The 15,489-nt window shown below is 46.3% G+C and overlaps 1 protein-coding gene across 2 annotated transcripts in view; it reads left to right on the top strand.

Moving 5' to 3' along the window:
* The window catches only part of ADAM23 (ADAM metallopeptidase domain 23), a 731,894-nt gene that overhangs the window by 511,612 nt on the left and 204,793 nt on the right, over positions 1-15,489 (top strand). The window lies entirely within an intron of this gene.

The raw sequence follows: 15,489 nt of genomic DNA on the forward strand, positions 1-15,489 counted from the left end.
TGTTCTTGAAAACAGCCAAGGCCCTCACCCCTCGCCAGTTGCGTTGGACTCTTTTCTTCTCGGACTACGACTTTGTAATAAAGTACCGCCCGGGGCCTCAAAACGGCAAAGCCGATGCCCTTTCACGTAGGATGAATACGGAGAACGAAACACCCTTGGACGTCCCCGAAACTCCGTTGATCCTGGCGGAAGGAGTGTTCAGGAACCAGTCCATCGCTCTCCTAACAGCGACGGACTTTGTGGAAGACGTTAGATCCTCATTAAAAGGAATGGGTGCACAAACTTGGCTTAAAGAAAACCCCGACCATAGGACCATGAACCTTGGTTTACTGTATCACTACCATGCCTTGTATGTGCCCATCCCTGATCTACAGCTCCAGGTACTGAAGTGGGCACACGATTCTAGGCTAGGAGGACATCTGGGGATCCGCAAGACGATCGCCTGTGTTGAACGAGCCTTCTGGTGGAAATCACTGAAGGAAGACACCAAGGAATACGTACAGAACTGTTCTGTGTGTGTACAAGGGAAGGCTAGACATGAAAAACCAATAGGAATGCTTCTCCCAATTCCTATTCCTCCTAGACCATGGCATACAGTGTCTATGGATTTTATTGTAGAAATGCCCCCATGCCAAGGGTACACAACGATACTAGTTATAGTGGACCATTTGACAAAAATGGGACATTTCATACCCTTGATAGGTCTACCCACATCCTCCGCACTAGCCCTTCTTATCCTACAGCACGTAGTTCGACCTCATGGAATTCCCAGCGTCCTCATCACAGACCGAGGGACTCAATTTACCTCCCGCTTCTGGAAAGCCTTGTGTAGGACTATGGGAATTGCACCTTTCTTCCAGCTACCATCCCCAAACGGATGGGAAAACAGAACGCCTCAACCAGACTAACATTGGTGTGGATGGCGGAGTTCGCCTACAACAATGCGGACCATGCCACGTTGGGATGCTCCCCTTTCTTTTGTCTCAACGGATACCACCCAAACATGCTTCCCTTTGAGTGGCCGATTTCCACCAACCTTCCGAGCATAAGGGAGCATCACGAACACCTTAGAGCAGTCCTACTCGATGCCAAACAACATCTCATTGCAGCGCAGGCAGCACAGAAACGCTTTGCCGACAAGAAAAGAACAAAAGAACCTGAGTATCAAGTGGGGGACAGGGTATGGTTAGCCACAAAAAACCTACACTTAAAGGGAGTGGGCAAGTTGAAACCCAAATATATCGGTCCTTACAGCATCGAGAAAGTAATTAATCCTGTTGCCATGAGATTAGCTTTACCCGCGGCATGGCACTTACACCGTGTTCCACGTGTCCTTGCTTCAACCCTGCCCCCCTACCGTGAGACTGCCCGACAAGCCTCCACCCCTAGATATTGATGGCCAAGAGGAGTATGAGGTCCAACAACTCTTGGATTCCCGAATGGTGCGAGGGAGAGTACAGTATCTGGTAGAATGGAAAGGGTATGGGGTGGAAGACAGGACATGGGAACCCTTACAGAATCTCCACTGTCCTGACTTGATAGAACAGTTTCATAGGAACAATCCAGGTAAGCCAGGTCGCCCGCTGGGTCGGCGGTCCTTGAGAGGGGGTTCTGTAGCGATACTCCGCTGCGACAAGCATGCCCCGGTACGCCACCACCCCTATAAAACCTTTTGTGCCCATGGACTAAGACAAGAGCGGTGCACAAGCCTGATGCACTACAACTCCCATAACACCATGGGGCCCTGCCGAGACAAGCGCGGGAACAGGAAGCAGCCCGCCTCTATATAAGCCCCGCCTCTGCAGACGGTGATTGCTTGACAATCCTACCCGAACCCGGAACCTAGCGAAAGCTTCGTTGTCGCTGCCCCAGCCACAGTTTCTTTGACCTCCAGTTCCGCGGACGCTTTCAATCCCGCTCAAGACTGGATTACTTGCCGCTTTGAGACCGACGCCTCCGCTGTGCGCGGACACTTTCCTTCCCGCTGGAGCGGCGGGAGGCGTTGCTACGGAATTCCGAGGGTGGACGCTTTCCTTCCCGCCTCGGAATTCGGAACCTACACGTTCTCTACCCACGAATCGGACCCTAACTTGAGACGAAGGTAAGGAGCGCTGAGTACGTGAATCCTAACGTACTTCAGAACGCTCACGGGATTATCACTCCACAGTGATTCTTACGGCTAGGTCGCACTAGTTTCTCCTTTCAATAGCGCCCCCCCCTTTTTGTAAATGATAAGGATTCCTTACCCTCGAGGTAGTGGTTAGTTACACGGCGCTGACAATAACAATCAACGCGCAGGCTGTGGTGTTAACAGCCCGGTGTATAAACTGCCGACAACGCATGTACCTCTTTGGTTCCCTGACACTTGCTTTTCCCCGGCATTTGGCGCATGCAACCCAGGAAGGGAGTGGACTCCAAGTCACCCTTGACAACCATATTCCGGTTCCTTGTGAGTAGTCCTTTGAATATCCCTACCAGCATATTCCCTCCTTGGTGTAGTTGTATGCCTTGTATGGTATTGATGCTTATCCTTTGTCCTTCTGCAGTCTAATCAAAGCAGTAAGGTGCCAAGACCATCTCCCCACGACACGCAACAGTTCCCGATTGGCTACTCTCTTCCCTGTTCCCCGGGGTGCTGCATTCCATACGAGTGTCCACTATTCGGTGGGAGGTAGTATCTTGGCGAATAGGGAGGCCTCTCTACTGGCTGTCGTCCCTGCTGGCTGTTACGAAAGGTTAGTGGCCTGCCCGTTTACCTTGAGCTGCTGACAGCCTGACACAAGGTCGATAGCTGGAAGTAGGTGAGATCATAGGCTCTTTCAGACTGTGGCCCACTAAGTTCAGTTGGAACATCACTGACTTATGGTCTGACCATGTTAACGGTAAAGAGGGAGAAACCTGAATAAAAGGATAATCTGAAAAAATTCCATCGAGTATGGCCACCAGAATGCGTGAGATCTCAAACTAATCGAGACAAACCGAAAAGGGGCAAAGAGGCTATAAGATCCTGAGTATCTGGGCCCTCCTTATTCTCTAGATGGAAGTTAAAGTCACCAAGGATAGTAAAATCAGAGGAGTTGGCCTTAATGTCCCTCGGTGACTTATCCATGTTTAAAAAGAGATTTTGAGGGCCGGGGGGTGGTAGGGATCTGGAAATCAAGGCACCGTTATAGAAATAAATCAAAATATTGTGTAATACAAAACAAAATGCAGGGTATTTTCAACATGGGTGAATTTGGGGACAATTGTTGCCACATCTTCATCTCTGTTACTCCTGTGTAGAGAGGCTGCATTAGTATCAGTATTAATTAAAGAGGTTGCTTTAGAATTGTTTTGTGGCTTTCTAGTGCGTGTACTGGCCAACCGCCCACTTGCTTTTTCCTTTTTTGGTGGAGGGGATTACATGTTTTCAGTACTGTTAATACGAATATTACTAGTATTAATTGCTAGGTGCCCATTGTAGACACATGGATTAGAAGTTACTTTTGAAGATTCTTTGCTTGGAGTATGGCATGGGGAAATACCAGCCATGTTGGGACCAGAGTCTTGGCCTGATAAAAGTGCTTTATTAGTAGCCCCTAACCTTAGTAGCACCTACCCTTTCTTCCACACTTTCAATCTCTGTGTTAAGGACAGCCATAGCATTTGTAAGAAAGCTGGTTATTCTGGTGGTTAGAGCCCAAAGGTAGATCCTTAGCAGGAAGTGAGTGTGAGACAGATTTCCCCTTATCCATTTATACAAGCTCCACAGGAACAGAGAAGCAGAAAATGAGGTCAATCGTGGTGGTCAAGGCTCGTTCGGCTGCAGACGGGCCCGCTTTTGTCCTGGTCATTCGCCACGGTACATCTCGCAGGCATCCTGCGTGTAGGAGAGTAATGCTCAGTAAATAGTACTCCCCCCGGCCCTTGACCCTCTCTGGGGCAAAGGATTATGATTATGATTGATGTAGTCCCAGCAGGATGGATGTCACCCAGAAGAGTTTCAAATGCGTCCTGCATGCAGGAGGGTAATGTGCGCTAAATAGCACTTTCCCCAGCAGCTCTTCCCCCTCTCTGGGCCAAAGGATTATGATTGGTGTAAGCCTAGCGGGATGGATGTCAGCCAGAATAGTTCCAAATGCATCAACACTGGGTATTTTTAAATATCCATGCTTCACTCTAATGGAATTGTGAGGTCCACACTCTACCTCTTAACAAATTCAAGACAGTTTCTTTGCAAAGTAGTCTCTGAGACAAACGTTAACTGCTAACGCCTTTTGTGTCAGAATTAGAGTGGATTCCAACAGTACAGTGAACACGTTCTCTTTTACATTGATCAATGAGGAACCCATTTGTTGGAAATTCACTCTTTCTGCAGCATAACTCCAGATTTTTGACTTCACTATCCTATTTAGCTTTAGAATTCTACACACTTTTCTCCTGCTAACCAGTGGTAAAGTGTGTGTGCTCTCCCCTTTAAACATGGTTAAATTGGTATACACCTGATTGATATATTTAATATAGTTATACATCCCGAATATATAACACTACATGTAACCAGGGAATGTACATGAAATGCTGCAAGCGATCTACAGCAGTCATTGTGCCACCTACTAAACTAGTATTGAAAACATGTCTCAGTCCTGCCATTGCAGCCTATAGTGCATTTTTAAACTACCATTTCGACCTGGCAAAGTAAACCTTTTGCCAGGCCTAAACCTTCCTTTTTAATACATATAAGTCACCCAGAGGGTGGAACCTAAACTAAATGATAACAGGGCAGCGTGAATAGTAGTTTAAAAATATGATATGTAAATTAAATGTGTTCTGGAAGTAAAAAAACCCCAACTTACTTTTTTCATTGTGGCAGGCTGGCCTTCCATAGCTAACACTAGTTTATCTTATTACATTTGATTAGCGCTACCCACATTAAGTTTGGGAACAGCTGGGAAAGTACTTCTTCTACTCATTTAAAAGTCTCCTTAATAGTAAAGTAGATTTTAAATTACTATTTACAAAAAGCCACTTTTAGCAAGGGGAAAGCTTGGAAGGGAACAGGGATCACAATAGGTGTTCCAGTGGGTCTGTACCTTTAAAGAATGTTTGACTATAAGGCCGACCCCTCCATGTTTCCCTGTAGGGCCTGACTTAATGAACTAGACTGAGGAAGTATCTCATGAAGTCCCATAAATTGGGGCATGAATGAAAGCATGATTTTGTGAAGTGTGTGACACCGATTGGGATGCCCTGAAACCAAGAAATTATAAAATAATTCCAAAGTGGATTTTTAATAGGGATCTAGAGACTTGGTCCTGATGAAAGCCAATTTCTATTTGTGTCAAATCCATGGCTGAAACAAGTAGACCCTAGATGCAGGAGTTGATAACTTTCCCTAACAGCATCACATCTTATTTTTAACCTTACTGGGGGCAGCATGATTAAATATATTTGTTGATAAATCTAGGCTACTCCTAGACAATTTTGACCCTATAGCAACAACAAGAGCTCCCTTCACCTTCAAGGTTGAGCCCGGCCAGATACCATATGTCTCTGGGCGAGGACGTAATGATGAAGCATGACACTAAACAAACTGAGATTTATTTTAAAAGCTAAAAGGGATGTTTGTTTGAGGTGGATGTGAATTAGCCTACATCTCCCATTGAGGTGTGTTTACTCCCTTTGATAAGACATACTTAGAAGGCTTTGTCAAGGCATCTGCAGGATGGACAGTTACAAAGATACTTTGACCAAGGCACAGCGAGGCCTATATAGGGAAACCTCAATCCTATCCAGCTGTTGCAGTTTCGTGTAAAAGCCTGTGTTAGCTTCATTAAAAAATGCACTCATTGATACCTGGACTGGAAACAAAGCAGCTTTAAAAGATAGGTTGGCAGATTCAAATCTTTGCTCTGTCTTTTGCTGCCATGGGGAGCAACCTTATTTTGAAAAGAAGGCACGCGCCCCAGAAAGTGAGCACAGTGTGCAATTTTACTCACCTGGAGTATTTAGGGATTTTCTCAGGAACCCTATTGTTCCTTCCCATTAGTCAGGTTTGAACACACACTGATATGATGTTATGCACAGTTACTCCAAAAACCTGTTTGCCCAGAGTGCAGGTCAGCAATATGCAAGAATGCAGGGACACAGGCATTTCCTCTTCTGTATTAGGATATTCTCCAATGCAATTGAGGAAATGCATTCTTGCACATCTGCACATTGGTATTATGGAAAGGGTATAGAAGTAAGTACAGTCTCTTCTGTAATATCTGCCCTGGGAGAAAAAAAAACAAGCCCATTAAACATAATTATCTTTTACGTTAACCAAATAAATGAAAGCCTTTCTGTATTTGGCACGTCCGAAAAAAGAAACCCTAGGATGAGAAGTGGATTGGCACTGAGTTTATGTTGCCTCTGTAGACATGGTGACCATTGGCAGACTAGGATCCAGTTCATTCTGAAGAACAGCTTGAGACATAATTACAAGCACCTTCCCAAAGTGTTAATAAATCTGGCCCCTAATTGCAGAAAATCCCATGAGAGAACAAGACTGGGGAGTGGGAAGCACGGGGATTACACAAATCCCTACTAATTTGACCTCACATAGGCTCTCTATTTCCTTTCTTCCTTTCAACAATGCACATGTCTAGTAGTCATGTAGATCGTCCTTACCTCTCCTACATAAACACGCTTCTGACAGAAATCTAACGATTGACCTCCCTTCTGACACAAAATTGTTTCTGTATCTATAACATATTACATAATTTAAAATTCAGCAGTCTTTGTACATATGAGCCTTACAATCAGTCCTGGGATCCACTGCATGGACAAATAGAAAGATTATTTTAGCAATTGTTGGGGACTTGAATGTATTTTGGCCCTAGAGAGACTTGGCTTTGACTTGGAAGATGGCAGATGACTGTGCCTGTTGCACCAAGCCAGGCAGACCTTAATCCTGTTACATCTGAATGGTGATCCCAGGGCCGACATTAAAGTACTGACCACCTGCCCATCGATTATTGGATTTGGGCTGAGTGTGACCACTGATGGCCCAGCACAAAAAGGCTTGAGCAAGGTGATGCCTAGATGAGAGCTGAGTGATATCTTGCTGCGGACCTTAGGGCTAGGTCCGACACCGGTAGTGGCTGGAGAGTGTGCCCCCCTGAGAGCCGATCCTGCTGCTGTGGTGCCTTTGGGTCCATGAAGGGCTTTCAGAGACAGTGCCTTGGTGTATTAGCCAGCGGTGCGTGGGTTCAGGGCCTGGGTTAAAGCCCAGTGTCCTATTTTTGCAGGGACGGGGAAAACCTCCGGAGGTGTTCACTGCCATGAGCGGGTGACTGCGTGAGCAGAAGGAGCTCACTGATACCGAGCTTGAAGCTTGAGCCACTCAGTGCGAGAGGTGAGCAGCACGGGACTGTTGAGTGTGACTCCCCCTTGTAGGAGCGGTATCTACCTGGAATTTGTGAAGGGCCTCGGCAGCTCGTTGGCTGCACTGTCGTACAACCCACAGGTCAACAGTCACGGTGGGGGCTGTGTCGTCCGGCCGCTGCTGTGTGCCCGCCAACCTTGAGACTCGCCGACATGGAGGGAGCAGTAGTGGCTGACTGTGGCTGCAGGGCCTGCCCGCACCGCAAGTGGCCCAGGCCGGACAATGGAAGCAGATGAGGGGAGAGCCTCATCCATGTTGGCCACAATGAGGCTGCCACTGTTGACAAGGAACCCCAAGAACTAAATATGCTGAAGTGCAGAACTGAAGGGCTGCACAGAACGCGACTAGCCCAACAGAGAGGGTCAGGCCTGAGTTGGGGCCTGGTGGGTCTGGTGCATGCGACGGTATGCGGCTTGGCCTGAGGCCAAGACATGACACAGTACAACCAATTCCCATGAGGATACTCTTGTGACTGGTGGCCCTCATGGGAGTGGGAGCATCCTGGCCCTGTTGTGACGCAGCAAGACATGAGGACATTCCCTGGACATCATGTTGAGGCTGAGGCGGACAGTCCTTTCATGATGGGGTAAAAGCTGACGACTGTCTCCCATGGCACTGTACCCCTAATAAATGTAGGGAGTGTTGAGGCTTAACGGCTTGTGCCATCTTCAAACACAGTTGAGAGTGGGACGCGGGTGCCGTGGCATATAAGGTCGGAACTTTGGCCGGGGCCCAGTGAGTTTACTGTGAGAAACAAAGAGAAATTGGGCCCTGAGTTGAGAAGCTCGGCCCTGAGTTGAGAAGCAGTGAGCAACTTCTAATCTATTGAGGGCAATCCATCATCTCGTGAATCCACTGGGTCTGGAACCCCCCTTGGGCCTTGTGCAGAGACAGTAGTCACCATGGGTAAACCTAAGACCAAACAAGGGGCTACACAGCCAGAGATGGTAGAGTTCTCACATCCGCACAGAATAGATGACGGAGCCGCAGACTCTTCAATACATCTACATTAGAGCAAGGTGCTAGCTGCCATCACGGACACAAAGGCCACACTTCAGCATGATATCAGTACAGTGTCTGTGGGCCTGGGCCTTCTGCAGGCAGAACACAATAAGCTGACAGACTGTGTTAAAAGTATGGAATGCTCAGTGGATGAATTCTTACCTAATAAACAGGCACTAGACCGTAAAATGGAGAATCTTACAGCCAAGGTGAAGATACTTGAGTGGCAGGCCAAGGATGCTGAGGGCTGGAACTGCTGCAATGATATTAGGGTGTTCGAACTCCCTGAAGGGGTAAAGAGAGAGGACATGGTGACCTTCCTGAAAAACTGGCTTTATACTAAGGTTGCAACTTATCATCTCACCCAATTTATCACTCTGGAGAAAGCACAAAGGGTCCCGGCTCATCCTTTGGTGTCAGGGAGGTTCCCTTGGCCAGTGGTGGTGCGACTGCTTCACTGCAGAGACTGAGACATTATTCTCCAGAGGGCTAACACCAACAGTCGTTTTGCGATAACTAATGGTAAAGAGCTTATATTCCCTGATTTTACTGCTAATGCGTAGGCACACCGTGCATCGTTTATGGAGGCCATGATAGCTCTTTGGGAAGAGGGGATACAGTACTCCCTGATGTTTCCTGCCAAGCTTCAGATTATGCTAGACAGTAACACCCACGTCTGTGATACCCCAGATGCTGAGTGGTCCTGGCTGGAGTCTTACAAAGCGGGAGCTCAACCTCCCGGTTCCCAACTAGACCGGGGACCTCTGGTTATTGAGCCAGGAAACGGTTGAAACAACTGTCTAAGAGAGCTTCCCTAAGGAGACCCTCCTCTTCACAGACAGAGCAAGAACGCAAGATGGTATTGCTTGCTGTAGCCGAAACAGTATTGTCACAGATAACAGAGACAGGCACAGACATTTCTTCGGACAATAAATCATTGACTTCGGACTCGGTGAGCTTGGTCCTAGGTGGATCAGGCATCCCAGTTGCGACCCCAAACTTTGTTGAGGACCTAGTTTGATGGCTTTAACCAGATGTCCATGTTGCTCGAGACCTGCAGCTGCGGATCCTGGCCTGATCTGTGTGTATTGGGTCATTGACTGGTTTGCCTATGGACATTGAGGATGGGGTCAAGACTCACAGACAAGACATGTGCTGTGGCCCAGGCCCTGGGGTTTGCTTGCAACCCATGGTCCCCAGCGGGTACTACCTGGCTCCTAAACTGGTTCCTAGGGGGTGCATACTTGGCTTCCAACTTTACCTTGCCTAACCCCAACTAGATTTCCCCCGTTGGGAATCTGAAGGTGGCTTTTTCTTAATTACATTGGTTTTTTACAGGTTTGGGCGGATACCTGTTGCTAGACTGACCTTGGGAGAGGGAATTTGTAGGTGGGAATTTGTTACTATGTCCTAGGGGTCGCAAATTGATTTATTGTGGCTGGGGGCGATGGGTGCCTGCTGAGTGTGATGACTGCTTTACCTTGGTCCATGGGAGATCCTTATTATAACATAATATTGTTGTCTTGGAACATCAGGGGGATGGGTTCAGCCTCCAAGCACCCTATCATTCCCTGATGTCTGCACCAGAACAGAGCCCAGATTGTAATGTTACAAGAGATTCATCTCACTGTGGAGATGGCGACCAGTTTGCCGCGCCGGTGGTGGGGCCGCTGTATGCGACCTCTGATTCTGCCTATTCTCGAGGGCATTGCTACAGATACGGGCAGGGTCCCCTTTTGAACACATGCACTCTATTATCAATCCAGAGGGCCGATATGTTCTGGTCAAGGGTCGACTGTTGGGCAGGGAGGTCACATTGGGAAGTGTATATGCCCCTAACCTAGACTAGGTTCCCTTTCTTCAGCTTCTGTCTGGTCCCACATAGAGTGTAAAGTTGGTACCAGGTTTGTAGATCTGGCCCTAATGTTGGCTGGGAGGCGACTAGTGATACGGGGGCACGACGGGAGAGATCCGACATTTAAAGTGTGGGAGAAGGATGTTGATGTATGGGCCAGGGCCGAGGAGCGAGCACTAATTAGAGAAGAAACATGGGGAATACGGAGACACCCATTGGTGGGCCTTTGGATGGAGGTGCTTGAGGCGTAGGATGGCAGGGAAGTAGACTGTGGGGGTAGCCTTGGGATGACCCCCTTGGAGTGGGGTACAGTAGGGTCCCCTCACACCTGCATAAGTGACCAGGAGACATGCTTGGACTATAAAGATATAAACACAGACTCTCATGGAGACAATACCTAAGGCCGCCCTGAGCTATGAGACGTGAATCACGGCCCTGTGGTGAGAGTGGGTGACTGTTCCCCTCCTGCTGATGTGTCAGCTCAGTTGATAGCTCTGAATGGCAGCCGGATCATTTCGGCAGATGGGTTGCCTTGGAGCTCCCCCCCTTTCTCCGGCATGCTGACATGCTTAACCTAGGACTGCAGGAGCCATAAGAGCTGTTATGGGTTCCTGAGTGCTTTCCTGATGTCCCAATCCTTAGGACAGCTTTCTCTTTTTACTTTTTATCTTTATTTTTTCTTTCGTTTTTCCTTTTGTTTTAGTTTAAGTTCCTTGCGCTTGTCATTCTTGATTTTTATTAAGCAATGTGGCAGTGATGAGCTTAGCTCTGCAACTCCTGTTAGCTAACAGATATACAGAACAATGCATTTTTGCAGACACGAGTATAAAAAACAAATAGCAGATAACTGACCACCTGTCCAGTACCATGTGTTACACAGGTTCACACTGAGCTTTAGAAGTCCCAGGATGCTTGTTTCTGGTCCAGGAAGGACCTGGCCTGGCGGTTCGAGCTGGACTGTTCTCATGAGGAACAGGGTCAAGACGTATGTGCATAAGGCTGGGTAGGAACTGGGATGGCAAAGTGAGCTAAAGAACGATGGATTAAACCCAGATCTGTGACTGGATGTAAGTCGTTGAAATGTTTCAGCACTCCATCCATCATCTTGTTGGGTTTGCTATGTTTGCCCTAAGTGGCCAAGGGTATGGCAAGATGTGGGTCCCTTGCTTGATGCGCAACTGGATTTAAGCTAGCCTGGCTGATGAGGGGTTATACCTCGAAACTGGTACCAGGATGCTTGTTTCCGGTCCAGTGAGAACCTGGCCTGGCAGTTCGGGCTGGACTGTTCCCATGAGGAACAGGGTCAAGACTGATTTGCATATGGCTGGGTCCAAGCTGGGGTGGCATAGTGAGCATAAGAATGATGGATTAAACACAGATCTGTGACTTGGGGTAAGTAGTTGAAACGTTTCAGCACTCTGCCCATCATCTTGTATTTGCTGAGAAGTACAGAAAGCACAGAGGAAGAACAACAACAAAAACATTACTTGATAAATGTTCTCATCATAATATGATTAACGTATACTCAAGCGCAATGCTATGATGCCCTGTATTTTCTGTCACTCGTAGGGCTCGCATGATGGCTAACCTTAATTCTAATTGACTGCATCAGTATAGAATGTATACTATCTCGCTCTTCTGTGAATTATTGCACCATTCTAATCAAATACCAATAAAACATACTTTTTAATAAAAATGTATGTTGGCCCTAAATATAGATACCGGAAACAGAAGGCGGATTACCAACTGCTGTGTGCCAAGCTTCTGGCATCTTTTTAGACATGGCTGCCATGTTTTTTAGGATTACTGTCTGACTTTAGAGTGCAGAGTTCTCTGACACCATGGGTTGTCTTCTTGGATCAGGTACCTCCGCTTTTGCCGAGCTTTATGCACTGACATAGGAATGTAGCAGGCACTCCTAATCTGTGCAACAGGACACCAAGCACCAACTTTGACCCATGTGAAGATCCTCTGTCTGAGGCTATTTTCTTATCTTCAGAAAGGTTACAATTTTCGGCATCCATTTTACGACTAAGGGCCTGATTTAGATCCTGACAAATGGATTACTCCATCACAGCAGTGACGGATATCACATCTGCCCTAAATGTTAATCCCATTGGATATAATGGGATTTATATTTCGGTGGACGGGACATCTGTCACTATTGTGACGGAGTAACCTGTAATCCGAGATCTAAATCAGGCCTTAAATCACTTCCTCAAGGGTTAATATTCCCTTTGCACAGTTCATCACTTTATGTATAATTTAGATTTTTTCAGATACACATCATAGGGACCTTACCACGTTTGATATGATAAACCGTTTAGCAGACCTGTTGAAACCTGTTTACATTTCAGGTACTTTGCAGCTGAAATACATTTTCCAACTTTTGAGCTGGAGATTGTGGGAACCAGCCCATAATACAGTTCTTGTCTTTGAGGCTCTAAAGAATAAAGACTTGTTGAAAGTACAAGATTACTGACATGATTTTCAACAAATTGTAGGAGGTCGACAAAGGAGTGTCGTCGACCAGCCTACAAACCCTTTGGGCCCAATTCACAGAACAAACTTAAGACAAAATCCTAAACTTAGTACCATTTTGGTATTCACAGAATGCACTTACTACTTCTGGTATTCACAGACTGAACTTACTACTTTTGCGATTCACAGAATAAACTTACTACTTTTGCTATTCACAGAATGGATTTACGACTACTAACTTTACGTCCGCACTCGGGCCGGAAATTCCGGCCCAGAGGTGGAGCTTCCGGGCCGGAGGCGGAGCTTCCGGCCCAGAGGTGGAGATTTTGGCCATGGCTAAATCTCCGCCACTGGTCGGAATCCCCACCTCCGGGCTGGAAGCTCCGCCTCCGGGCCGGAAGCCCCGCCTCTGGGCCGGAAGCTCCACCTCCGGGCCGGAATTTCCGGCCCAAGTGCGGACCTAAAGTTAGTAGTCGTAAATCCATTCTGTGAATAGCAAAAGTAGTAAGTTTATTCTGTGAATCGTAAAAGTAGTAAGTTCATTCTGTGAATACCAGAAGTAGTAAGTGCATTCTGTGAATACCAAAATGGTACTAAGTTTAGGATTTTGTCTTAAGTTTGTTCTGTGAATCGGGCCCTCTGCCTCTATATTTTGATGCAAACAGACTGATGGAACTTGAATGAACCATGTGGATTCCTTTGATTTGAGTGCTATTCTAGATCGCATTGTTTATAGATCTCTAATCAGAGCATCATTTAGAAGACGCCTCTTGAATCGCATTAAAAAAAATAGAGAGGTGCTTCTTCCTTTTGTCTATAACTAGCACATTAATCAGTAACACAGGTAGGAAACCTGTGTGGGTATTGGCACCATTACTACTGACCCAGACCACGTTCCTATGTTTCCCCTTTTTATGTGACAATCTTTTTTATCAATTGCCCTAAGTGAAATGTATATGAATGCCTTGACCTTTATTCACACAACACAATCGGTTTCCTCAACACAATAAAACAAGGCAATTAGAGCAAGGTTCTCTTCAGATCAGTCAGTCAGTGGATCAGACCACCCCAATCCCACTCAGTACAAGTACATGGTGACAACAATCAACACATTGTTAGTATAATCACCACTATAAGTGCAACATAGATATGAAATATAACCCCTTTATCATCCTACACAGAGACATTCCCATTTTATATTAATTAAAGTTAGCAGTTCCTAATAACCTTGTCAGCATTTTGAAAATACTTGCAATCCCCACCATGAGGAGAGCACCAACCCTGTCTTACTCATCAACACTGTATCTTAAAGCACTGAATCCTGCCTCTAAATATACATCTTTCACTCCTCACCAAAAATCAGTCCGCTCCCCCGCCTCTTTCTCTCGCACTGATTGGCTGATGTAGTTAGGTGGGGAGAGTCACGTGTCCATCCTCCTTCTCATCTGCAGGTTCAGGAGACGCCTAGATATGCTGAAACCACCTTTCATTTGCTCCACTTGTTCAGCAGTGTGGTCTGCTGGCAATAGAGGCTGTGTCCACTCATGAATTACTCAAATAGAACAAAATAGGGATCCTTGTTACATACTGCAAAAGTTGTCTTGCTTTTCTTTATGTCAATGAGACCTGTCTCGTTGCCCTCATAAACGTCTCCAGCAGCAACATTTCTAAAAAATATTCAGATTCCTTTCAGACAATTCTGCTTTTAGGTTGATAACTGTCAGTATTGCCCTCCGGCTTTGCATACGAATGGAATGGTGCAGAATGAAGTTTGCTCCTGATTCGTCTGCCTCGTTATCATTGAGGTTGACATATGCCTTGAGTGGCGTTTCCAAATTTCTTCAGCCCTTCCTCTAGGTATACTGTCTTCGCTTCTCATTTTGTATATAACACATTATGTTCTTTTTCTCTTGCTGGCTTATGCTACAAACTCAATTTTATCAGAGCAGCTGTTGGGGCCACATGCAATTGTGTCTCCCTCATCTTGCTTGAGGGCAATGACTTGCTTCGATCCTCAGCCATTTCCTGTCAGTTACCTTTATTGAACTACGATTTTGCCTACAGCCTTCTATGGAACTGCCTGGGTTAATTTAAATTCCCGGGACCTTATTTATGAATGCCTTGCGACACTTTTGCGCTGCCGTTGCTTCACTTTTCGTGACGCAGTGGCGGCATAAACAATTTACAACGTTGCGCCATACTTACAAAGTGATGCATCTAGGCAGATGTGTCACCTTGTAAAGCCCTACGCCACATTATTCCTGCATCAGGTATAATGTATGCAGGGTGGGCGTTCCCCAGTAAGAAAGCCTCGTAGAAGTGTTGCAGGGAAATCTCATAGATTTCACTGCAGCACTTCTTGGACCCACGATAAGCCACTATTTGAAAACAAAGGCCATCCTTGGACCCACTGGCACAAAGTAGCAACCTGTTCTAGGTATTTTTCTGCAAAACTGGGTTCATTATGCAGACAGCATAACATTGAAATAGACAAAGCCATTAATTACACAAAAGAAATAAACACTGCGTTTCTGAAGAACTGAGCCTTTCTGCTTCCTCTCATTTTCACAAATTCAGGCACTGTGAGCTACAACCAGGTTTGGCTCCACTGCCATGTTTTGTTTTGTCATATAGCTTTATGAAACATAAGTAGAAATAAAAAAATACAGAACAACATCATTTCAAAAATGTGTCAATAGTCGAATCAAAAGTAAGCCAGCGGAAGAATAATGCAGCACTATGCATT

This window comes from Triturus cristatus, chromosome 3_2 (assembly GCF_964204655.1).
Source record: "Triturus cristatus chromosome 3_2, aTriCri1.1, whole genome shotgun sequence".
Taxonomy (NCBI): Eukaryota; Metazoa; Chordata; class Amphibia; order Caudata; family Salamandridae; genus Triturus; species Triturus cristatus.